At 50.6% G+C, this 25,379-nt stretch overlaps 1 protein-coding gene across 6 annotated transcripts in view; it reads left to right on the top strand.

Moving 5' to 3' along the window:
* Positions 1 to 25,379, top strand: part of DAAM2 (dishevelled associated activator of morphogenesis 2) — a 113,685-nt gene that overhangs the window by 35,895 nt on the left and 52,411 nt on the right. The window contains exon 2 of one of the 6 annotated variants that reach the window (XM_067753047.1): positions 3,426 to 3,482. The exons of the other annotated variants lie outside the window; for them this stretch is intronic. The gene's annotated coding sequence lies outside the window, so the exon portion shown is untranslated. The remainder of the gene's footprint in view (positions 1 to 3,425; positions 3,483 to 25,379) is intronic. 6 annotated transcript variants of the gene reach the window in all.

Raw genomic sequence — 25,379 nt, 5'->3', positions numbered from 1 at the left:
TAGCGTATGTAGAACCGTTTAGAGGAAACCGAGAACTGAAGAACCAAACCATGGTTCGTCTGCCACTGTTCTCTAGCAGGAAAGAAGAGTTCCTGCTGAGAATTTGAGGATGGGGTTCTAGACGTGGGCTGTCGTGAGTTTGCTCTGGGTCCTGGCGTAAGTGGCCTTGCTTCTTCTCCTCTGTAGAGTGGTCTTGAAAAGTATGGTCACCTCCACTCTCAACACCCTGTGCTTCCCAGCAGCCTGAGGGGGCCTCCCCGCAGGGTAGTCAGAGAAAGGAGTCAAGTTCCTTACACACTGGCGGGGTTGGGGGATGGGGAAGTGGAACCATCCAGAAACAGAACAGGGTAGTCTTTTCCAGGGTCAGATTTTTGCACCCAAGCTTGTGGAAGGGCACTTGGTCACTCCAGAGAACAGTGGCCCTCGTGACTTGGCTCTCTGAGTAGGGGTCCACTGAGACACCCCTGTGCCTGGCGGGGTGTGGGGCTCGGGCCTGGGCTGCTTGTTCAGGGCCTCCGTCTCTGTGTGCAGTATGCTTCCCCTCGACCTCCTTGGTCTGAGCATAGTTTCTCTTAACGGACCAAAGGAGACTTTGGAAAATCCCAAACCCAGTGTCAGAGTTCAAGGAGGGTGGGTCCCTCAGGACCAAGCCCTGGGCTACTTCTCAGGTCTGGCCACACCCAGCTCTGTACGCCCCGCCTCTCACCGGCTGTGTCTTAACTCTTGCCCTTCCTTCTGCCTAAAGGTTGGTACCTGGTGAAGTAATTAGCCATCCTTCAAGGCTCAGTTCAGAACACCACCACTTCCGCAAAATCTCCTCCCCGCGGATTCAGGGAGGTGAAGTTCTCTTCCTCTCTGTCCCGGCAGACCTACCCCCGATGTGGCACTTAGCGTGATGCTTGAGAACCACTGTTCCGCCTGGCTGTGTCTAAACCAGGAGCTTCCGGAAGGCAAGGGTTCCGACAGACTGACTGTGCTTTCCTAGTCCCCCTGACAGGGTCCAGCACACAGTAGGTCTTCATTAAATATTGGCTGAATGACAAGCGAAGGGAACCTGTGCTCTTTACAGTTTTCCACCGAGAAGGAGGCAAGCAGGAGTGGCCGGTGTTTGGGCCATTTCCCCAGGGCCCAGCTTCACAGTGGTGTCTGAACAGAGCGCGCTAATCGGCACCTCCCCCCACCCATCCCTTCCATGCCAGGGGCTGGGAGCGTGTGTGGATGGGCCTGCAGTGAGCCCAGGGCTGGAGTGGGTACCAGCACCGTGCTGTCCTTCTGCAGAGACCAAGGTGCAACAGCTGTCTGCTCTTCCTCGCCTTGGTCCCCAGTGGCCTGTGATTCCAGCAGCACCTGGGGAGAACCCCACTGCTTGTGCCTGTGAAGGACGCCCGTGCTGGAGGCTGAAGAGATCCCATGTCTGGCGCCAGTTAGAGAGTTCTAGCGTGTTGAGCTTTTTATGTTTATCAAGAGGAACCTGGGCAGTATCAACTTCCACGAATGCCAGGGGCATCAGAGGAGAGCAAGGGCTCCTGGGGGTCAGGAGTGAGCTTCCCTTCGGGGAGTTTATGCCCTGGCGTACTCAGGCACGTTTGCCGTGTGCCTCCCACGTGTGCCCGTCACTGTTCTAAGCTCTGAGGGTGCAGCCTGACCATGTTCCTGCCCTCGGTGGGGAGCTTACTTTCTAGTGAAAGTCCCTGAAGACTGAGAGGATGGGAGCTGAGGCCAGTTTCCCCCACAAGGTGATTCTGAGCTGGCCCCTTGGTGAGGGATATCGTTTCTCCGTTCATCAACCCCTGCATTCTTCCCCAAGACGTTGCCTGCCAGAAACACCTCAGTGTCACCCTTCCAGATTCTTGGCCCTCCCTCCTTCCGCAGGCCATGTTAGAGACCCCTCCCCTAGACTCCCACCTGCCCTGTGCCGCTCTTCCCCCTCCCCAGCCAGCTTACCCGTGGTCCTCCCTTTCCTGACTGACCAAGAGCATCTTTGATGACCAGCTCTATGTTTTATTCACGGCCACCTCCCTGCTGTGTGCCGTGCTTGGCACAGAGTGGGGCTTCCACATGCAACTGAGGAATGAATGAGCCATGGGGCAAACGCTGGGTTTCATTTATTCATCTTCCTCATGCATGCTAAGCTTGTGTGTCTGTGTTCATCTCTTTCTGGGTCAGTCCTGGAGAGGGATGGACTCTTGGGGAAGTTGCTGGAAAGCTGGAGCATTGGGGGAAATGAAGACTTGGGGGGAATGGAGACACGGGAGAAGACCCCTGTTGGAGTCAGCTCTTCTGGGTGTCCTCTCTGTGACTTGGCGGCATGAGGCTCACCTGCCTTTGAACATACTCCCTCCCCCTGGGCTGCGAAGGTGGGTAGGGCTCAGAGCCAACAGAGCTGAGCTCTGAACACAGACCCTCCTTGTGCTGAGGCCGGTAGCTCCCTCCTCGTGGCTAGGGACGAGGCAATGCTGAGGGACAGACCTGTCCCTACAGGCCTCTGGTTCAGTCACCCCAGCTGGGCCTGCAGGAGAGCAGGCCGCCTGGGAATGGCTGGGAAGGCCAGGCCTTGGGCCCACCTCCCCCGAGGCCAGGATGTGGCGTGGGACCCAGGCAGGCGGAGGTTCCCACCGCTCACTCCTGCGCCCAAAACGCTCCAGGCTCAGGCAGTGTGTCCCAGCAGGAGGGGGTGGGGAGAGACTCCAGCTGCCCGGGTCAAGACTCCACGTCAGGACCAGGGCAGCTCCACAGGCACCCACCTCTGACATTTATCCTCCACCTGGACAGCTGCCAGTGGCCCTGCAATGCAGCCTTGCCTTGCCGGTGGGGGGGGGGGGGGAAGAGATCTGGGGATTAACCATTGCAGGCCCTGCCTGAGTCAGGCCGGGACTGGTCCTCCCAGATCAGCCGTCATCCATCCACCATGTACCAAGGGCCGGAGTGGGCATATTCACGTCAACCCCATTTCATCCTCACGTCAACCCCATTTTCCTAATGAGTAAACTGAGGCATGTGAGTTACATAATCTGCCTAAGGTTCTACAGTTAGTAAGAAAAGTTTCCTGTATTCATTCTTTATTACAGGGTCTGCTATGTGCTAGGCAGTAATTCTAGGCACTGTGGATACACAGTGAATGATGGACAAAAATGTCTCAGGGAGAGATAATAAATAACGTATATAGCATCTCACATGGTGATAGGTCTATGTGGAAAATGAGGCGGGAGAAGGGAGTGGACGGTGCTGGAAGAGGTTTTTTGTTTTTGCTTTTGTTTTAAACCATTATTTGTGCTATTGGGTATTCATCATTGACTATATTCCATGCATTAAAAATTTTTTTTTAATTTTTATTTTATTTTGGAGTATAGCTGCTTTACAGTGTTGTAGTAGTTTCGGGTGTACAGCAAAGTGATTCTGTTATACATATATCCATTCTTTTTCAGATTCTTTTCCCATATAATTTATTACAGAATACTGAGTAGAGTTCCCTGTGCTATAAGGTAGGTCCTTGTTGATGATCTGTTTTATATGTAGTATTGCGTGTATGTTAATCCCAAACTCCTAATTTATCACTCCCCTGCCACCTTTCCCCTTTGGTCACAGTAACTGTGTCTGTAAGTCTGTTTCTGTTTGGTAAATAAGTTCATTTGTATCATTTTTTAAATTAGATTACACATATGAGTGATATCATATGGGATTTGTCTTTCTGACTTACTTAGTATGATAATCTCTGGGTCCATCCATGTTGCTGCAAATGGCATTATTTCATTGTTTTTTATGGCTCAGTAATATTCCATTGTATATACGTACCACATCTTCTTTATCCATTCCTCTGTCGATGGACATTTAGGTAGCTTCCATGTCTTGGCTATTGAAAACAGCGCTGCAGTGAACATAGGGGTGCATGTGTCTTTTCGAATTATGTTTTTCGCAGGGTATATGCCCAGGAGTGGGATTGCTGGATCATGTGGTAGCTCTATTCTTAGTTTTTTAAGGAACCTCCATACTGTTCTCCATAGTGGCTGTATCAATTTACATTCCCACCAACAGTGTAGGAGGGTTCCCTTTTCTCCACATGGAAGAGAGGTTGTTTTAAATAATCTCAATGAGAAGGTGAACAATCATTGCTCCGCAGACAGTGCTTGCTGGGAGCCAGGCACGACCCTGATCACCGTATACAAGACCACTAACTCAACCCCAATTACATTAGGAGGCAGATTACTATTACATTTTCAGATAGGAAACGGAGGCACAGGAAGGTGAAGTAACTGGCCAAAGATAACACAGCAGGTCAGTGGTGCTGGGGTCGGCACTCAGGCAGCCTAACTCCTGAGTTCTGGTTTGTACCCACTATGTTGTTCTGCTAAGCCTGCCACAGACGGTAAGTGAGTGGGCAGGTGAACGGCCCTGCAGGACCCTATCCCGACAGGCCAGGCAGGTGTAAGGGGGCAAGTGGCCTGGTACCCCCTCCTCTGCAGCCCCCTTGGTGAGGAAAGGGCAGAGCAGTGGGCACATTCATTAGAGTTAAACCTGAGTGAGAAGGGAGGGCGTGACTGTGTTTGCAGAGAACAGTAGGAGAGGGTGAGAACTCCAGGCGGGGGCCTGAGTCTCAGAGGCTGCAACTCTCCCCTCCCCACGCCGGTCCCTCCAGGCTCCCTCGGCTCTCCTAGGACTCACATCTGAAACAAGTAGGACTGTCTCTTGCTCTCGTCCGCATCTGCCCTGCCTCCTTGTCAATCCGAGAAGACCCTGTTTAGTTATGATGATGATGAGGCAGCTCATATTTTTTGAAGGTTTCCTAAAATGGCTGGGGAACATGTATATGGTACAACTCACGTGTGCAGGAAAAAGTGATTATTTGCTCTAATTGATAACTTGCAATTAAAATCTTATCTTAGTAAATAAAGGTACTTTAGTCTCTTCTGCTGGGAGACAGGGGCTCATGGTCCAGTGAGGTCAGGATTCAGACCCCCTGTGAGGTGTCCTCCAGGGCCCTCCTCTGCCATCTGCTTGCTGGCGAGGCTCCAGTTTTCTCAAGGCTGCAGGGTCCCTGCTGACGTCCACTGATGTGTTCTGTGTTCCCTCTGCGTCTTGGGCCCCTGTGCTGAAATCCACTGAAGGAGCCAGGTCTGGTCTTGTCCCGGGGCCTTTGAAGGGTGACCTGGCACCTGTTGCTGAAGCTGCGACTTCTTCAGGCCCCGTGGCTCTCCCGGGACTCCCGCCTGCCCCTGGAGGGCCCCAGTGTCCAGCTGTTGCCTGGATGTGAGGGCTCTGGATGGGTGGGCCCAGGGACAGCCCCCAGCCCTTGCTAACCTGCCCCTGGCCGAGCCCTGTTGCTCTGAGCCCAGCTGAAGGCAGGGCTTCTCCAAGGGGCGTGGCATTTCCCTAGGTGTACATCGCTGTCCTGGGATTCTCCAAGTCATTGGCTCCTTTCTAAAGATGTCCCTCCCCCCTGGTGTGGAAGGGAGTGAAATCCTGGCCATTTAATTCCTTTCCCTCCTAGTCCTAGAAAGGTTTTCTGTTCCTCATTCCTGTCCAGAGAAAACAACATTAACTCTTAGTGACCCTTCCCTGCTCTACTGACCTTTTTGTTTTGGGGGTTATAAGTCTTTGACCAGAGAAAATAAGGCTGTGTCTTAGCGCTGATATTGGAAGAGTACAGGAGAAAGGAAAGGAAAAAAAAGAAAAGTAAAAGAAACAATTACCTGAATTTCCCAGAGGCAAAATATATTGGGAAATATTTTCAGTATTTCCCTTGTAAAGTACTCTGTATCAGACACGCAGTATTATTCCTGAATTGTCAGTTACTCCTCATGACTACACTATGGGGTATATCGTGTCATGACAGATGAAGAAGGTGAAGCTTAAGGAAGTTAACTTTCCCAAAGGTCTTAGAGCTAGTTAGTGGCAGAGCCGAGCATAGAAGCAAAAACTCTAGATTCTCAACTCCATCCTATTCCTGAGGCCTTTGCTTCTCAGAAAGGAGTCTTGGGGTCAAAGTTCTTTAGCACTCAGTAAAAATAAAATGTGGCCCCTTGAATAACATATATCATCCCCAGAGAAAGGGGGATTGGCTTCAGTGGACTCAACCAGGGGTAAAAATATCAAGACAAACGCCTCATGTTGTAGGAAATCTCATTCCATGCTAGCAAGGGTTGTTGATCTTCAGATTCCCCCCCATTCCTGTGTATGGGAAAACGTCCATCTTGCTGTTCTCATTCAGTCTTGACACGAGCAATGATTTTCACTACCTGTTGGGATGACTGTGCTTGACAAAAAGTGTGATGTGACAGCCTCCCTCCACTCGGCCTCCCTAGTTAAATAAAGAGGCCTTCGACTCGCAGCTGTAGCTGTTTTGTGCAGAGCCTGGTACAGCCCTGACTCAGCTCGCAAGTCAGCCCAAGCCCTGCCCTTTTCTGTCTGCCAGTAGCTGTTTTCCAGCTATGAAGGACCGTGGTGCAACATTTGAAAATTCAGCTCTGGCCCCTGCTGGCACTGGAGTTGAAAGGCCAAGGCGGGTATCTGAGCACCACCTACAAAGAGCCAGGGGAAATAACATTTTGCTTTATATATTTAGCTTTCATTACACAATCAGTTGTTGGTGTTATAACATTTTTTTCCCTTTAAATAAAGGAAGGGGAAAAAAAATCCCCGCACAGTCATAACACATGCACATGGATTCATTTTCCCAAAAGCCCCAGTGCCCAGGGCATTCTGAGGTGGAGGGGTGAGGAAGGGAAGGGAACAAAGTCAGTGGGACGTGATTAAGATGACCTGAAATGGCGGGAGCCAGGCCACTGCACAGGCTCATTAACAGACTTACTGCTTTCTCTTCATTGCCTCCTCCAGGAAGCCCCCCCTGGTGTCCCCCTGGTCAACAACTAGGCTCTCCACTCACGTCACAGTGCCTTACTGTGTGCATCCCATATTGTATTATGACTGTTTATATGCCTGGCTTTCCCACTAGACTGTCATCTCTGGGTGCTCAGGAACATATCTTATTCATCTCTTATCTCTGGTGCCTGGTACATCCAAGCAGGTCAATAAATGTTGGTTGAGATGGTCCTTACGATGCCAAATACAGGGGCTGAGTCAGTTACTGATGATGACATGCACTGAGGCTCAGACAAACTTCTAAAGTCTATAGGATGGAAAGCAACATGGAACCATGAAGTGTGTTATCCGTGTCTGATAACGGGTATGTTTTCTTTGGTGTGGTTTGTGTGTGCAGGACAAAGAGGGTGCCATCTCACCAGTGGCTGGTAGGTCTCTTCTCGTGCTAAGAAAGAGGATTAAACGGCGTGATCATGAACTTGAAGAACATGACAAGGGGGCCCCATTATCTCCTTAGGACTGTGAGCTCCCTCTCCAGTGCTGCCTTCCTTAGGCTGCGGGAGGGCAGGGACTGTGTCTCTTTTGCATCCGAATCCCTGCTGCCCAGTCACAGAGTGTTACCAGGTCCAAGCTTGTACTGCTTGCTGCGCGACAGGCCAATAAATGGAGAGAGATGAGTGGCTGGGGCAATGAATAGTGACTTTATTCAGAAAGCCAGCAGACTGAGCAGATGATGGACTAGTGTCCCAAAGAACCCTCTTGCCTGAGTTAAAATTCAGGCTGCTTTTATGCTAAAAGGGGAGGGGGCGTGGCTGGTTGTTGCAGACTTGGTGCTGGAATCCTTTGTTCTTACAGCTGTCCACATAGGTCTGGTCGCACTGTTCCTATCAGTACCCAACAAGACACTTGTGGTTCTCTGTTCTGCACCTTTATCCATTTATCTCTATACCAATGGAAAAGTGTTGTACCTTTAAAGGTCGGAGCCTTGAGAATGGCCTATCATGTATATTTCATGCTATAGGCAACATTCTTTTGCAAATGTGCAGGTGTGCAGAGCATGACTAAGCACAGGCAACAGAGTACAGGGGTTAGAGCTAAAGGAACAGATCCAAGATGGAGTCAGGTTTGTTCTTCTCTGTTACAAGAGCAGATGCTCAGTAAACATTTGTGGAATGGATGGATGGATGGGTGAATGCACACATGCAGGAAGGAACTCTTGCAGTCCAGTGAAGTTCATCAGGGAAGACTTCAGGGAGATGAGCTTTGAGTCTGGTTATGAAAGAGGAAAGAGTATGTGGTGGCAGAGAGGGCTTTGCGGTCAGGTGAGGGGAGACAGGCCATTGGTACCCGTTGGTTTGGATACTTCTAACCAGATGCTGACTCCAAATGGCCATCTCTTGGGGGAGAGGAAGACTTGGGGGGCTGTGGGAAGTCCTACAAAGACACAAGCCTGGAGAGAGGGTTTTTCCCCCTTTTTATTTTGCTCCTTTTCCTCCAGCACTTGGAACTGAACACATTGCTAGGATTCCTTGAGTCCCTAGGGCAGGGGTCGGGGTGCAGTTAGGGGGGTAGTTCTAACAAACGAGTCTGACAGAGGCATGTGGCGTGCGGCCCAGAGAGATAGGGAGTGGGGAGGGGGGAGTGAATTGAGAGTTTGGAGAGGAGGGAGTTCTATTTTGGGTGACTTTGACTCCCAGCCTCTCTGTCAGCCAGATCTGCAGCAGACCCCCACCCTCTGCACACAGTTCGCTTGTACCTTCTGTGCACTGGCTTCTGCTCTGTTTCTGGCTCCCCTCCTGCATCCTTTCAGACTTGGCTCTCTCTCTCTTTGGTGTTCTGCCTCTTGGTATTCTTGCCTGCATCCGAAACCTCCTCTCGACCTTTTCAGAGAAGCTATCCCTGAATAACAGCCACATCTACAGATAATAATCAACATCTGCAATTTATCTCCAGTCCTACTACGTGTCATGCACCACACTAGGTGCTTCGTGTGTCCTGGTTCAACTCACAAGAAACACGTGAGGTCATTAATCCTGTGATCGCTATTTGACCAGTGAAGAAACTGAGCCCCAGAGAGGTTGGGTGAACCCCAGGCAAGGCCATCCTTAGTGTTGGTGGCAAAGATCTGCCCAACTCAGAAGCCTGTGCTCACAGCTACACAGCCCTCCCTCTGAATCAGAAACTCTGGGGGTGGGGCCCAGTGAGCTGCATTTAACAAGCCCTCCAGGAGATTCTAGAACCAGTGCTTTAGCTGATCTGGCTGCGACCTGGCTGAAAACCTCCCAGTCCACCCAAGATTTGGAGAAAGCTGATTCATTCACTGCTATTACTCATCCCTAAGATTCCATTGACCCGCTCCGGGCATAGGGCAAGTTGCTTAAGGTTCCCGAGACCTTGTTCCCCTGGTTGTGAAATACAAGCAACCCCACGCTTAGAGGGGAGCATCCCTGGCTCCTCGTTTCCAGGAGAGGAGCTCCCAAGAGTGGTGACTCAGCACTGATGGCACCTTAGCATCACCTGGGCAACTTCTACAAGTTATCAACGCCCAGCTCCCTCCCCGGACCAGGCCAGCATGTCTTGGGGTGGGATCAGGGCATGAGTGGCTGAAATGGACCTAGGGGTGGGGAACCTTGGCCTGTCCCTCCCCATCACTTCCTCAGGGGAAGGAGTGAGGCACCTCTAACCAATGGCTCTGGGAGGTTATGAACTGGGTCTGCCTACGCTCGCTCCCTTCCCTGGGCTCTGCCACCTGCAGGGGGCGCATCTGGCCAGCTCTGGGGGTTGAGGTCGGGAGCCCGCTCCTACGGGAAGGTCCACGGTCACCCTCCTATGCCGAGGACTGGACATGTCAGCTGGCCTCACTCATGGGTGAGACATTAGCAAGTCCGTTTGGCCAGAGAGACACAGCCGCTTACTCCTACAGCTCTGTCAGGAACGTGGCTGATACCGTGACCTCTATCTGTTTGCTTCATGTATCTGTTTCTCAACTGGTCCTGAACTTGAGCCAGAAGAGGAAAGTTTTATGTATGGACCCCACAAAATCCCAACACCAAATGCTGGACAGAGTTAGTGTTGAATTTAATGAGATGCCATAAACAAGGCAGCTAATTAGTTAGTGGTCAGTAAAAGTTTGTTGCCTATGAATCAAAACCTAGGCCCCTCTGGTCACCACTAAACCTCCCTGGGGAGGACTGAGCTCCCAGCCTCAAACCTCCACCACCAGTTAACTCCTTAGCCCTCTCACTTCACTCAAGGCAGTAAATGTCAGTGACTCTGGGTAGGGGTTCACAGCAGCTGAGAGAAGAGCAAATTATTTAGAATTGGCTGTGCCTTTTTTTTTTTAAACAAGTTCCCAGGTGACGCTGATGCTGCTGGTCTAGAGACACATTTTGAGATCACCTGAGCTAAGTGTGAAAACAAAAGGCGCTGGCTGGAGGGAATGCCGGGGGGAGGGGCATCTCTCGATCCAGATGGGGTCCAGTGTTTGGCAAGCTTGGCTGCAAATTAGAATCACCTGGAGAGATTTGCAAATTCCAGAGCCCTGTAGGGTAAATGACTGATCCCGTTTTCCCAGGACTGAGAGCTTCCCTGGGATGTGGGACTTTCAGGATTAAAACTGGGACAGTCCTGGGCAAAGCAGGAGGAGCTGCTCACCACAGTGGCTCCCCCACACCTGCCCAGGGATTCTGTTTTAATTGGTTCTGGTTGCGATCCAGGCATAGATATTTTTCAAAATGCCCCATGATTCTACTGTGTAGCCCGAGATGAGAACCTGGGGGATTTGATCACAGCTCTGGAAAGAAGGAGTGACTTGTGAAAAAGGTTGGTACACATGCTGGTGAAAGAGAAGGGGGTGGAGAGTGAATGAAACCGCCTGCATCCCAGTCCCTTGGGGAACTTGTTAAAATGCAGATTCCTGGGTCCTTTCCCAGATCTACTGACCTGGAAACTCTGAGAGCAGGGCCCTGGGATCTGCATCATTGAGAAGCCTCTTACGATGATGCACTGTCCTTGGAGATCTGCTGAGGGTGGGAAAACCAAGAGCTAAACTGAAGGAAGAGAGCTGGAAACGCAGGCTGTGTTCCAGGTGGGTAGCTTGTTGAGGGTTTTTGGTCTGAGGCCAAGAGGAGCATTAGTAGGGTGCAGGTGGAGTCCAGAAGAAAGGGGTCAGCCTCAGCCTGGCTGGAGGACAACCAAATCAGTAAGAAGGGATAGGGCCTTGAAGAAATGGTTCCAAGCTAAGAGCACGTACCAGCTCCCTGAGTGAGCGCGAGGTGAGGTCAGTGCTGCCGGCTAGATGTGCAGGACTCATGGCCCCCCACCCCCTGACTCTGTGACCACACAGCCATGTCCCGTGTGTCTGAGTGGGGCCTGAGCGTCCACATGGGAGATCAAAGGGCCCATACAGGAAGCATTTCTAAGTGGAATCGATTGGGCGTGGAGACTGATTGGATAATTTATAACGTAAAGGAGGGAACAGCATGTGTGTATGTGTGTGTATGCGTGCGCACGTGCGCGCGCGCACCTGGTGGGCTTTTGGACAGCCTGTCAAAAGCTGCCTCTCACCCCAGCCCAGTCAGTTATGGGCTTGTGACCTTGGGCAGGTCACTTGACTTCTCTGAGCCTCAGTTTCCTTGTCTGTAAACTCAGGATGCTAATACCCACTTCTCAGTGTTTGATGTGAGAATGAAATGAGATAATACGTGCAAATACCTGGCATGTAGCAGTTCTCGAGACAGAGGAAGAGTTCAGGATGATTCTGTGGTTTGAACCTCGGACCGTGGAGTCATTCACAGAGAAAAGCAGGGGTGGTCCGAAGGGGGAAGGAGGTGCACGCGGTCTGAGAGGAAGTTGATGGGGGCGGTGCCAGTGCTTCTGAACAGAAATGTGGGTAGTTGGAAGCGAGCTGGAGATGGGGGAGAGGAGGTTTCGAGAGTGGCTGCTGCTGAATTTATCTGAAATAAAGAGATGGAAGGTTTTCTGGGAGGGAGAAGGGTGAGGGAGAAGGACAGAGACCCGAGGTGTGAACCTTGGCAAAGCCCCAGCACAGCTGCTGCGGGCCCGGCCCTGTGCTGGGCGCAGGGTTCCTGAGAGACTGTGCTACACTGTCCCCAACCTCAAGGACCTCACAGCCCAGTGAGAGTGACGCTAATTCAGGAAGCAGCCGTGGCTCTGATGGGAGAAAGGCAGGATGCTGAGGAGGGGCCCTACACCCACACCTGTGGGGAAGGGCGCAGGCTGCCAGGTGAGTGGCCAGGAGGAGGGGGAGGGCCCAGAACGGAGTGTTCCAGACGGGGATCAGCTGGTTGAAATCAAGGAGAGAGAGAGAGTGTGTGTGTGTGGAGCGTGGGGACATGCGGCTCAGATTTCACATCGTTCTGAAACACCGCGAAGAGGGAACTGGGAAGAGGGCCTCTGCAGGGGGAACAGGATGGAAGGAGGTGATACTGATGCGCACAAGTGCAGTTTTCAGGGGAGGTGGGCACTGAGGACGGAGGCGAGGGGGAGACATGAGGGGCCCTGCTGGGTAAATAAGGCCCCTTAGATGGAGACAATCAGGACACAGCTTGCAGGGGTGTCAGGGTCAGAGAAAGGTGATTGAGGAATGGGGGAGTCCATGCATAGACTGGGAACTATGGAGGGGATGGTCTGAGTTCCAAAGAGGAAACCCTAGCTTCTGTAACCTGAGGTCTCACAGCCAAGGTCTCGTTTCCCTTGGAGGAAACATCCCGTTCCTGGAAGCACAGAGAGGAAAAATATCGTATGCCTTTTATATGCAAGATGCCTTTTGTTTGCTGGAGGGTGGGGAGGGGGGAGAGTAGAAACAAACAGAAATGAAAATGTCCCGAGTTGCGTCTGGGAGTGCCAAGATCTCATTGAACCACGCAGGTTTGTGAAGGCGCACACCTTTGCCTCGCTGAGTGCCGCTTGAGACCTCTTGATGGTGTCTGGCCAAGGTCTGGATGCCTTTGACCTCCATTGGACTCTGAGGAAAGGTTGAAGGACCTGAGTTCATTGGATTTTCCATGAAGATTTATTTCTGGGGTTAATAACTTTCTCCTCTCTCTCTAACCCACTCCCACCCCCTGCCATGAGATAACTTTCATTCAGGAAGAGGACCTGCTGCATACACGGCACTATGTCATGTTCTCAGGGGGCTCAGAGTCTAGATGGGGGAAAAGCTCACTGGCATAAAAAAAGATAAATTAGTACATTAAATAACACAAGTGCCACAGAGTACTATATGATGCAGTGTCCTAGAAACAGAGTAGACAACAGGGGCTCTGAGTTTATTTGGGAGAATTCAGGTAGATGAGAATGGGTAGGAAGGCTGCTTGGAGAAGGTAGGACCTGCATAGCGGAGGGAGAGGAGGGGCAGGAAGCAGAGGTGGGCATGGGGATGGGGTGAGGGATAATATTGCCGACCCAAATGTATTGGGTTGGCCGAAAAGTTCATCCGTGAACCGCTTACGGGAAAACCCGAACGAACGTTTTGGCCAACCCGATAGAACCAGCAGAACCAAGTTTTGAACTCTGTTTCAAAGCTGACACATTCTCTTGCTTTAAGTATTTATCCAATTGCAGAAGGACACGCAAACTTTGAGTTATGGAAAGCCATCACATTGGTGATAGGCTTTATAACGGATAGTCAAGAATTCAGGAAGTACATACTGTAACGTATCTGATGCATCCGCTCTTACTGAGTTCCTGCTGTGTGTGCGGAAAGAGCCCAGTGGGGGGAGTCGGAGATAAAGTGGAAGTGTCCAAGCCCTCTAGGAATTTTAATCCCTTGAGCAATGGCGCGTTTAGGGAGGAGTGACCAGGGAGCCTGCAGCGGAGGGGTGAGGTGGGATAAGGAGAAATGATGAGGGTGGGGGACAGCCCAGAAGTTACTGAGTGGCCCTTCAAGGCCCTTTGGGCAGGAAGCCACCCCAGATTAAAGTAACTTGTCTCTGTTCTGTCCTGACCATTCAGGGACTGTGGGTAACATTTTTGGAAACACAGGGAGTGGCTGGCTGGGCTGCTCTTCCTGGGAAAGGCTGCCCGAGCTGGCTGCCTTAGAAGATGGGCAGGACCAGCTGTGCAATTCACAGGCCCCAGTGCAAAATGGAAATGCAAGCCTCCCTGTTCAAAAATTATTAAAGATTTCAAGACGGCAACAGCAGAGCCTTAAACCAAGCCCGGGGCCCTTCTGAAGGTACCCAGCTCGCATACCCAAGAGGCTGGTCCAGAAGATGGGATAGCCTGGATCTTTCTGTGACTCGGTGTGTGGTAAGATGATGGGACTGGACTGCTGTCTGTGGCTGGGGTACAGGGCTTCTCTGTGCTAGTGCTGAGTTCTTCCCTGAGAGGTAGTTGGGATGGGTGATGGGGAAGGGATGGAGAGGATTCCATGGCTGGGGGGGATGGGGGGCGACCGTTTACCGTGATGCTGCTATTTCTGTGCCACGGGGAGGCCGTGTCTGAGTTTTGGAATCAATTAGACTGAGGTTCAACGTGTTTTATGAACCCTGCTAACTTGGGCAAGTTGCTCACCTTCGCTAAGCTTTGATTTCCCTCTATGTAAAAATGCACAATATCATCTTTGTCGGATGTTGGAATAAATTAAGTGAAAGAATAAATGTGAAAGTTTGAGCCTAGCCTAGCTCTTAGTAAGTGTTAATATCCTTCTTTCTAAAAATGTGCTGAATATCTGTCTTGTAAAATATGGAGCGTGGAATAGATTGGGTATACATTGTCAGCTATTTGTTTTTTTCCACCTCAGGCTTATTGGGGAAGTGGCTAAAATATAACACCAAAATTTCAAATGGCAGAGGGAGTGTACACCCCATTATAATAGACACCAAAGGAAACCCAGCTGCATCTGCTGGACACACACATACACCCAGAGGGATGTGCACACGTGCATGTGTACATACACGCTCCGGAACTGAATTGAAACTAGGTTGGAATGAGATGGTGTTTCACAGGAGAGAGCCCTAGTGTGGGTGTCATCTCCCGGTTCTGAGCCTCAATGTCCTTATCAGTCAAAAATACTGCCCTTGCTGGGTTGTCCTGGGATTAAATGAGATGATGAATGTGAACACCTGGCCTCTGGTCCATGGCAGATACAAGAATCTTCTGGTGGATCTCTGCTCCCGGGCCTTAGTGTGGTTCACGGGAAACTGAAGACAAGACATTGCCTTCCCCACAGTAACATTTCCTGCATATTATGCTTGGGCAGCTCCTTATAAACTAAACGTGGGCTGATTTGAAATTGACGTGGGGGCTGGTTATCAGTGATATTACTGTTTCCTCAGCTCATACGCTGGGTCTTCTCTCTGCAGAGACTTGAAAGTCAGTGGAATCTTGTGTGTTTGTTTCCTGGGGATGAACACACATGTACGCACACCATACATACACACACCACCTACACGTCCATACTATACCACATAAACACACACACTACACGTATCATGCTATAAACATACACATACACACCACCCCATACATATACCTCTGCACCATAGCGTCAAACCCTCTCACATGCCAACATGCATTAATATCTTCCCTCCCTCCCTTTCTTCTTTGGTCATTTCTGAGTATCTCCTATACTTGCTTGTCCAGTGGGCAAGGGTTGGGTATCCCCGCACCCCAAACCCACATCCCTCCTGTTGTCTTGCTCTAGAAACTCCAAGTCATGGCCACCTTTCTCAGTCCCCTTTGCCATCTCATCTGCCTCTAACGAATTCCCAGGCTGAAAGTACCTTATTTTTAACCCACCCAGAAGCCTGGGGCTGCTGTCAGTTCAGGTCTACCCCCCAGAGACCTCCAGGTGAAACCGGGCTTGCGCTTCACTAGGCTCTTCCATGGGCAGAGCCCTGAACCTTAGCCACCCCTGGGGAGGAGGCTGGGGCCGGGACAGGGGAAGGGAACCTGGTTGGAGGGCCTGTGATGTGCCTAGTGCTGTGCCGGCTTCTCGATATGTGCTCTTTGTGTGATGCTCACAGTAGCCGTGGGAGGTGGGCTTTGTCGTCCGTGTGCCCATGAAGGCAGTGAAGCTCACAGGCTTAATATGAAAGCATACACTCCTTACAGTAAACCACCCGTCTCCTGGAAGACCAGACCAGATCAGCTGAGGCCTGGGCCTGGAAGGAGCTCCTTGTTCCCCTTCCCCCCACCTCTGGGCGGTGAGGTCTTTCCTAGAACCTGTAGAGCAGCTTATGATACTAGCAATCTTCTAGAGGGTTGCCAGCTGCAGTGGCCAGAGCCCTTGGCAGTTGGAGATGGTGAGGCTAGGAATAGACATGTTTTGTTTGTTTTTAACAACTCTATTGAGGTATAATTGGCATACCATAAACTTGACATAATTCAAGTACATAATTTGATACATTTTAGCATATGTATGTACCTTTGAATCCATCACTACCATCAAGATCATGTTTGACCATCATCCCCCAAATTTCCCTTGTGCCTTTTTATAATCCACCCCCTCCCTGCCCGCCCTCCACCCTCTCCATAGGCAATCACCCACCCGGTTTTATTCACTATAGATTAGTTTGCATTTTCTCAAATTTTAGACAAGTGGACTCATACAGTATGTACCCTTTTATGCTCTGGTTCCTTGTACTTAGTGTAATTTTTTTTTTTTTTTCCGATACATGGGCCTCTCACTGTTGTGGCCTCTCCCGCTGCGGAGCACAGGCTCCGGACGCGCAGGCTCAGCGGCCGTGGCTCACGGGCCCAGCCGCTCCGCGGCATGTGGGATCTTCCCGGACCGGGGCACGAACCCGTGTCCCCTGCATCGGCAGGCAGACTCTCAACCACTGCACCACCAGGGAAGCCCAGTGTAATTATTTTGAGCTCCATCCACGTGTGGCGTATATCAATAGTTCATTCCTTTTTATTGTTGAGTAATATTCAATTTTATGGATACACTATACAGTATTTTTTTATTGATTCGCCTGTTGATGGACATTTGGGTTGTTTCCAGTTTGGAGCTATTACAAATAAAGTTGCTCTGAACATTCATGAATAAGACTTTGTATGTGCCTGTGCTTCCTTTGTTTTGGGAAAACACCTTGGCATGAGATGACTGGATCATATGGAGGTGTAAGCTTAACTTTTTAAGAAACAGCCCAACTGTTTTCCATAATGACTGTGCCATTCCGCACTTGCACCAGCAGTGAGTGCTGCAGTCCTCCCTGACACGTGGATAGAGATCTGATTTCCAAGCTGGTTTAGTATGAAATTTGTGAGCCCCACCAAACGGCTCATCCTAAAAATGGAAGCGGTCGGCTTTCAGTTTGGATTGGGAACCCTGAGGGATGCTGAACCTAGCAATGTAGAATCAGGTGCTCCTAGAAATGTTATTCAAAGGGCTGTTTGCAGAATGCTGGGAGAGGGGAAAAATGAGAGTTCGGCCCTGGTCCCAGCCTGAGATCCTGTGGGGCTGGACCAGGTCTGGAGCTTGGTGTTTGAAAATGAAACAGATGCACCTGAGGCATTTTGGAGAAAAGGTAAAAAATGCTTTAACAGGATGGGGCGTTAGGGCGGGAAGAAAAAGAACAATGGAAGGGGACTTGGAGCTTGGGAGACTATAGTTTTGTGAGGGCAGGAGCTATATCTGCGTAGTTTGCCCTTAAATCCCCAGCACCAGGAGCAGTGCTAGGCATAGAGTAACTGCTGAAAACAGTGGAGGTGGAATGAATGAACAATTGAATGAAGGATGAACTAATGGAGCTCAGGGGATAGGATTCCATTCAACCAGCGTCATTTAGCACCTCGTGTGTTCTGTGGCACAGAGCCTAGTGTCTGGTGTGGAAGGAACTCTGGAAAGCGTGTGGTTTGACCTCCTCATTCACAGACAAGCCTCAGAGAAATGATGCTCTTAGCCAAGGTCATTCCTGTCTTGCGCAGGTAACCTGCTGGAGCAGAGTTGGGACTCGAACCTGAGTCTCCTCATTTTTAGTCTACTGTTTATCTTCTTCTTTTAAAAATAATATTATCTTTTCTGATGAAAAGAATAAACGCTCATTGTAGGAAATTTGAAAAAATCCAGAAAAGGATAAGAAAAATAACCCTAAGCTCCAGCAACCCAAAGATAATTACTTCAAGCTGTCACACATGTGTGTGTGTGTCTATCTGCCTATATATCATCTATTATCTATCATCTATCTATCTATCTATCTATCTATCTATCTATCTATCTATCGTCTATTTAACCAATCCTTATGTTTTAACATTTTGGCTGTTTTCAGTCATTTATAGCATTAGTAACCCTGGGATGCACGTCTGGTCCTGAACCCTTGCTGGTTTCTCTGATTATCTCCCGGTGCCCTTTCCACTACACGATGCCCCCTCTAAACCCTTTGTATGAACAGGGAGCTCAGAGTAGAATGGAACCCCCCACTGGGAGAGAGCTCTGCAGACATACCCAGACCCACACACCTGTACTACCCCTATCATAACCATATCCACACTTTATGATGTTCATTTGAGTGTCTCCCTTCCCCGCCACATTGAACTCGTTCACCCTTGTATTTTTCCAGCTCTTATTAGCAGGGTACTTAGGTGCTCAACAAATATTTGTCAGAGTGAATGAATAGATGGATGTAATTGTATGAACAAGAGTGAGGGGCAGGTGAGGGGTCCCCCTGGGTCTGCCTTTTCAGTCACTTGCGTCCAGGAGTTAGCTCAGCCCCCCTCCCCCACCCCTGTCCTCCCCTACTCTTCCCACCCTGGAGAGCTGGAAAGTGCCTGTGATCCAGGATTCATGTCCAGCCAGGCCCCGACACACACGCAGGGCCTTTTCTGGTGTGAGTGCAGGACGCAGAGTGGGACTAGCAGGTCTGTAACGATGGCACTGCACCTGGGGAAGACACAGCCCAGGGTCCAGAGTGTGACCAGGTGCACAGGCCCAGCGAGGGTCCCAGGGCCGGCTTGCCTTGACGGGACCTCGATGTCCCACCTTCATGAGTGACACAATGCCTTTGTCTGGGACCCCAGGAGGAGTGGGCAGTAGGGAGCTTCTCCCAGGCCCCGGGTTGCCTAGAATGGTGTGAGTTCTCAGCACACTGGGCGCTCTGGTGGGAGACCTGGCAGGATGGCCCAGGAGGAAGCTGTGGGTAGTTTTCCCTGCAGCCCTTCAATAAAGCAGCCCCATTGGTGTGGGCCAGGGGAGGGGCTCAGCTTCCCGGAAGCAGAAGGGGGTGAGGATGGGTTCTCACGTGTTGGGTGGTTTCCCTTTGGCCGGGAGCCCCGGGCCTCTGGCTCTAATGGGTAGCAGAGACTTGGGTGTTGAAATTCCTTCATCCCTTTTACTTCACAGCTGTGGCCCAAAGAGCTCCCCACAGCTCCGTCCCCTTCTCAGCCCAAGTCCTTGCTTTCTGTGCCCAGTCTGTGTGTTGCCAAAGCCCCCTCATGCAGTCACACTCGTGCGGGCACGCACGCCCCTCCGTGACATCCCCGGCATCTGTTCCCTTCTCTCCTCTTTGGCAGCTCAGGGCCTCATTAACTCTGAGTCAAACAGAACTGCTTCCAGACTCTTCTCCCTCTCCCGTCTCTTCCTGTAATCCACCCTGATACGGTGCCACCAGAATTGTTCGTCCAAATCCCAGCTCGGATCACGCCTCACGGGCTCTCCTTTACTATAAGCCAATCAACGAATCAGCCAATAAACCAACCATCCTTGAGCTGCTTCCTCCTCCCCCTCCCCCTCGGCCTGCCGTTCAAAGCCTGCCTTTATCTGGTCCCCAGCTCGTGTTCCACTGCACCTCTTTGAGCCCTGCGTCCCAGCCTGGCAAAGCGACTTCCTTTGGCCCCTCACTCACCTGGATGCCGGGTCCTCACTCTCGCACGCCTTTGTCGCGAATGGGTTTCTTGGACCCTCCCACTGGCACGTGTTGACCTCTTTCCTCGGAGACCTAGCTTCAATGCCACTTCCTCTGGTGAATGTTCCAGACCACCCCGGCCAGAAGCCACTCTCCCCTCCTTGCAGTCCCAGAGCCTGGAACTCCCTCCCTCCTTCTCTCCCTTGCATCCTGGTGGTTTCTACACTGTGCCTCCCCAATAACACTGTAAACCCGGTTGAGGATGGGATCTGGCTCATCTAAAGCACCCAGAAAATTGTTTTGTGAATGGTAGTCACTCAGGGAATGAACGGATGGATGAATGAACGAGTGAGTGAATGAATGAACGAATGCATGCTTGACCATGGCCTTGGAGAGCTACTATCTGCTTGTTTTCTGTCCTGGTGAGACAAAGAAATCTATGTTCTCTTTATCATTTCTCAAAATGAGAAAACCAATTGGAAAATCCACAACTTCCACACTCACCCCCAAGTCAGAGAAATGTCACTTTGCGGACTTTTTCAGTTTCACTTTACCAGCAAGACACCCCTTTCTCTCCTCCTTCACCCACCCTGCAGCGGGGACCCTGGGGCTACAAGAGTTTACTTTTACTTTCTTGACTTTCCCAGAGCAGAGGGGAAACCATAATTTAGGCGGCTGCTAAAAATAGCTCCCCAGTCCTGGAAAGAGAGCTTGCTTATTTTTGAAAGCGTTCCCCGCCCCCTCCCCAGCCCTGCCCGAGGCTCACAATACAAGTCAGATTGTTCTGAGTTCTGTCCTGAGAAGGACAGGGAAGTCACGACTGGGCCCTGTCCACCACGTGGCCGAGCGCTGTCTAGGAGTGCTCACAAACTCCATTTTTTGGTCCTAGTAAGAGGTGGATCTCATTCCCAGCAGCCTCTTAGACAGCACCCAGCGGGGACAGTGTGGTAGACATGGGGTCTGGAGACCTGGTTGGAGTCCTAGGCTAACACTTTGCATCTTTCTGAGTCCCAAATTTCCCCACCTGTAAAGGAGGGGAGCAGGGCGGTGATCGCGTTTACCCTACAGGAGTGTGGTAAACGTTTGAGATAAACCTTGAACGTGGTAGATGTTCAAAAACTGATCATTATAACTTTATTATGATCAGAGTCACTGGATTTAAAGCGGGGCACTCCTGTTTTAATGGGTAAGACAGGATTCGTGGTGAGCTCGTATGCTATACTAAGTTGAAACATATGAAATGGATGGTTTTGTAGATTGAAAAGAATTGAACACTGTCAGCTACATATGATTCAACCTAGTAACATAGGGATCAGTAAACTTTCTGTAAAGGGCCGGGGGGAAATATTTTCGGCTTAGTGGGCCCTAGGGTCTCTGCTGCACGAAGCAGTCATAGACGATGAACAGGTGGTGTAGCTGTGTTTTAATCAGACTGTGTTTGCAAACACAGGCTGTGGGCTGGATCTGACCCCTGTGATATTTGCCAACCCCTGTAATAATATGTAAGACTCATTCACATAGAGAACCTTTCTGTAATACGTACAGCCAACATTTTCGGGTTTTTTCATAATTATAACAGTGGCTTATCTATATGGCTATTAATAGTGTTTACTATTACTAGGCACTGTTCTAGGTACTTTACAAATTTTAACTAATTTCGTGCTTCTGACAACCCTATGAAGTATTATTATTATTTCCCCATTTTACAGATGAGGAAACCGAGGTTCAGAGAGGCTAAGTAACTTATCTGAAGTCACATAGAGCTCATGGCAGTTGGACAGAACCCCACCAAGTCTGTGGGGTAGAGTTGGATGTTGGCAATTCGGGCAGCTTCAGGGTGGAAGCAGGGGTAAGCTTGTGCGGGGTCCCAAGCCTGTTTGCTATCCACAGAGCACGAGGGGGAGGGTCTTCAGAGACTTGAAGTGGGAGCAGGCGTGGTGTAGCTGGGTGGTGGAGGGATGGGTAGGCAGAAGGCTCCGGAAGTATGGCCTGGGATGGAAGAAATAGACGCTTGGGAAGCCGGGTCCTGGATAAGGTGGGCCTGGGGCCATTTCCCAGGTGACGCCCAGTGGCACATGAAGGGTCAGTATGTAGGGAGGAATCTCCTGCCTGGGGAACTGGACATGGTTTACATTTCTTACGTTTCGTGCAGCATCTCTGGGGAGCTCTAGGCCCCATTCCCAGACCCGGACCCCGGGGGGACCTGGTCGGGAGAAGAGGGCAAAGGAGCAGGCTCCCCAGGGTGCCTGAGCTCTGCTGTCAAGTCAAGGTCCTTGGATACCCTGTTGATTCCCTTTGCATACGAGTGTAGCCACAAATTAACAGGACGCTGGCTTCACGCACTCTGTGCTGTTTCTCTCTCCGTGCCTTTGCTTATGCTGTTGCCTTGCCTGGAATGCCTTTTCCCACCCCTTGCACCCTTCCTTAATTCTCTTACCTCTTTCAAGACTAGGGGCCATGGGTTCGATCCCTGGTCAGGGAACTAAGTTCCCACAGGCTGCGGCCAAAAGAAGAAGAAAAAAAAAAAATTCCCTGGCGGTCCAGTGGTTAGGACTCCGTGCTCTCACTGCCGAGGGCCTGGGTTCAATCCCTGGTCAGGGAACTAAGATCCCACAAGCTGTGCGGCGCAGCCAAAAAATCCAAAAACCAAAAACCAAAACAGAAAAAAACCCCTCTTCAATATCACCTCCTCCTGGAAGCTTTCCCTGACTTCTTCTTTACCCCCCAGGCTGGTCCAGGTCCCCTTTCTCAGGCTCTCTCACCCCATCCTTCTGGATTGTCACTGCCTTGACTCCCTCAGCTCCCCCGCTAGAAGGGGACCTGCTCGAGGAAAGGGACCAGGCCTTGTTTACTCCTGCGTCCTCACCACCCAGGTCAGTGTCCAGCACACAGTCTAGAAACTGGTTAAAAGCGTGTATGTTCAAGGGTGACACCGCGGTCCTCAAAACCTAGCCCCTCACCCACAGGATGTGGTTGTTGGGCAAGCTGCCTGATCTTCGGGAGGCTTAAGGATCAGTAAGAAGGGTTAGTCATGCTATTGGAGGGTTGGGGGCGATAAATGAGATAAAGCACAAAATTGTCAGCTCAGGGCCTGACTCCTAGTTGGCACTTGAGAAGTGGCCAAGGAGAGATGCAGCAGCATATCCTTGCCCTGTTACCCCCACGTATGGAGCTCAGGAGAGGGGATAGGAAAGGGCAACTTGAACATCCCGAAGTCACAGCATCAATCCCAAGAGCTAAAGGAAGGGTTTATGAGTCAGCTTTGGTTCTGGGCCAAAAGCACTGAACTTGGAGTCAGAATATTTCGTTGCAGTTCCAGCTGTGTCCCTTAGCTGCTGGGTGTCCTTGATAAGCCACGTGACAGCTGCTGAAGCCTCAATCTCAACATCTGTAAGGGGGGATAATAGTAATAACCACCTCACAGGGTCACTGTGAAGCTGAAATGAGATTGTGGAACCGTGAAAACACCTGGCCCAGCCCATAGGAAATGCTCAGTCATGAATTATTGAGTTTGGATCTAAAGAACACTTGAGAAAGCTCTGAGCAGGTCTCAGATCAGGTATTCCTTGGACACAAGACCTATGGCTTAGTGTTTTGTAGCTTTAGAGTCAAACAGTCATGTGTTTGAATCCTAGCTATGCCATCACTAGCTGTGTGTCTTTAGGCAAGTTACTTAACTTCTCTGAACCACAGGATTTTGTTTTTGTTTTTTTCTTTAAATCACTTCTTTAAAACCGTGCCATCCATCTTGCAGCATGAGAGGTAGCTATAGCCCAGTGTCTGGCAAATACCAAAGCCTCAAGTACTAACATTGTTCGGCTCTAACTTAAGACTTAGGAGTAAGCACTAATGATATGGGGATTTTGAAGCTTTAATTAATGTAAATAAAAACTGGTCTGTCGAGGAGCTGGGGCCAGGGTTGGGGGTTAAGGGTTAAGATTCTCATCTTTGCAAACCAAATGGGAGTTCTGGACTCAAGTAATAGGAAGTGCTTCCTGGCTTGGGGTGGAATGTGGGAGGAGTGCCCAGTGTAGGCTGAGGACAGCCCCTGAGGGGATCTTTGGGAAGGAGATTGAGCCAGGCAATGTGGACGGTTAGACCTGAAGGGGCCCTTGGAGGTCTTCAGCTGAACCCTGACACAGCATAGAGAGGTAACTGAGGCCCAGAGAGGATGACATTGTGGCCCCCGACCCACAGCTGCCTCGTGACTAGCCCTGTCCCCTGAGTTAAGGAGCTATGTTTTCTCCACAGTGTGGAAGGATGAGGCCGTGATGAGGTGAAGTCTGGCTGGACCCAGAGGACTGGAGACCCCGAGAGAGTTACAGGAGGGCTTATTGGTGGTGACCGGATGGTTTGGCGTCATGGGCCACTTGGTCTGGGTTTAGGGACTGATAGTCCTGGGAAGACCTTGTCCCCACGGGGAGAAGGGGAGGGGGCAGGCAGACAGGAAATGGAGGGCTTGGAGCTGTTGGTGTTGGGGAAGTTTCCATGGAGAGAAAGGTGGGTGGTGGTGGTGGGGGCGGGGTGGGATCAATTTCTCAGGCCCAAGTTCAAGTCCACTGGCTTTTGTTTTGTTGTTGCTTCCTGTTTTTCCATGTTGCGTCTCAATTCTCCTTTGATGGGGAGACCCTCCATGGATCCTCTTTGTAAAAGGATTTTGGAGAAATGAATCGCTCTGGCCACCTCCACAGTTCCACTCCCTGCCCAGGGTCAGGGACAGGGGTTTACTTTTCCAACTAGAGGTAGCTCAGAGCCTGAGGAAAAGCCCTGATCCTCTGGTTCAGACGTCCCAGTTACCAAAGACGAAGATGGGTGCCTTCTTAAATCTGGCTGAGCAAGTTCTTACAATGCCAGGCCTTGGTGGCCCCGTCTGTGCCCGGAGAAGGGCTCACGGTTCAGGCTCTGGGCAGGGCAAGTCTCACTTTGCTGGTGATCGTGATAATGAAGCCACAGCAGCTGTGCTGCCTTTCTTTATTGAACGCCTGCGGTGCTCCTGGCATTTTACTTACATTATATCGTTTATTCTTCACCAAAACCCAGTGAGGAAAATGCCATTGTTACCTTGGTGTCACAGATGAGGAACCTGGGGTTCTCAGAGGTTAAGACCTCCTGCTCAGGGTTACCCAGATGGGAAGGCAAAGCCAGGAGTCAGATCCTAGTCCGTCTGACTTCAAAGCCTCTGCTGGAGTGAAGGGGGGTTAGAGCAGGAGAGAAATCGGGGCGGTGGGAGATGGAGATAGCTCCTCCCAGTGGAGGAGAAGCAGGCGGCCTTTGGAATCTCCATAACCCTCTCCTGGTCTACAGGGAACCTTGTTTATTGGAGCTATTTGTTTTTTTTAAAAAAAAAAATTTCTTTTTTTTTTAAATACTATTTTGTTTTTTATTTTTTGTCCATACCATGTGGCTTGCGGGATCTTAGTTCCCCAACCAGGGATCGAACCCGGGGCCTGGCAGTGAAAGTGCTGAGTCCTAACCACTGGACCACTGGGGAATTTCCTGGAGCTGTTTCTAAACTGAGCTGTAGAGTCTGGTCTTCTCTGGTGGGGGAAGGCTGCAGGAGGGGCTGGGGCAAGATGGGGACAAGGGGCATTAACATGGAAGGAGGAGCTCTGGTGAGGGTAGTGACCAGACCACAGCCTGAATGCTGGAGTCCTGGGTTTCAACCCCAGCTCTGTCCCCATAGCTGTGTGACCTCAGATAAGACGTTTCCTCCTTGGACCTCAATCTTCAGATCTCTGCTGTGAAGCTAGA

Source organism: Pseudorca crassidens, chromosome 10, assembly GCF_039906515.1.
Source record: "Pseudorca crassidens isolate mPseCra1 chromosome 10, mPseCra1.hap1, whole genome shotgun sequence".
Taxonomy (NCBI): Eukaryota; Metazoa; Chordata; class Mammalia; order Artiodactyla; family Delphinidae; genus Pseudorca; species Pseudorca crassidens.
This window is presented reverse-complemented; position numbering and strand designations above follow the sequence as displayed.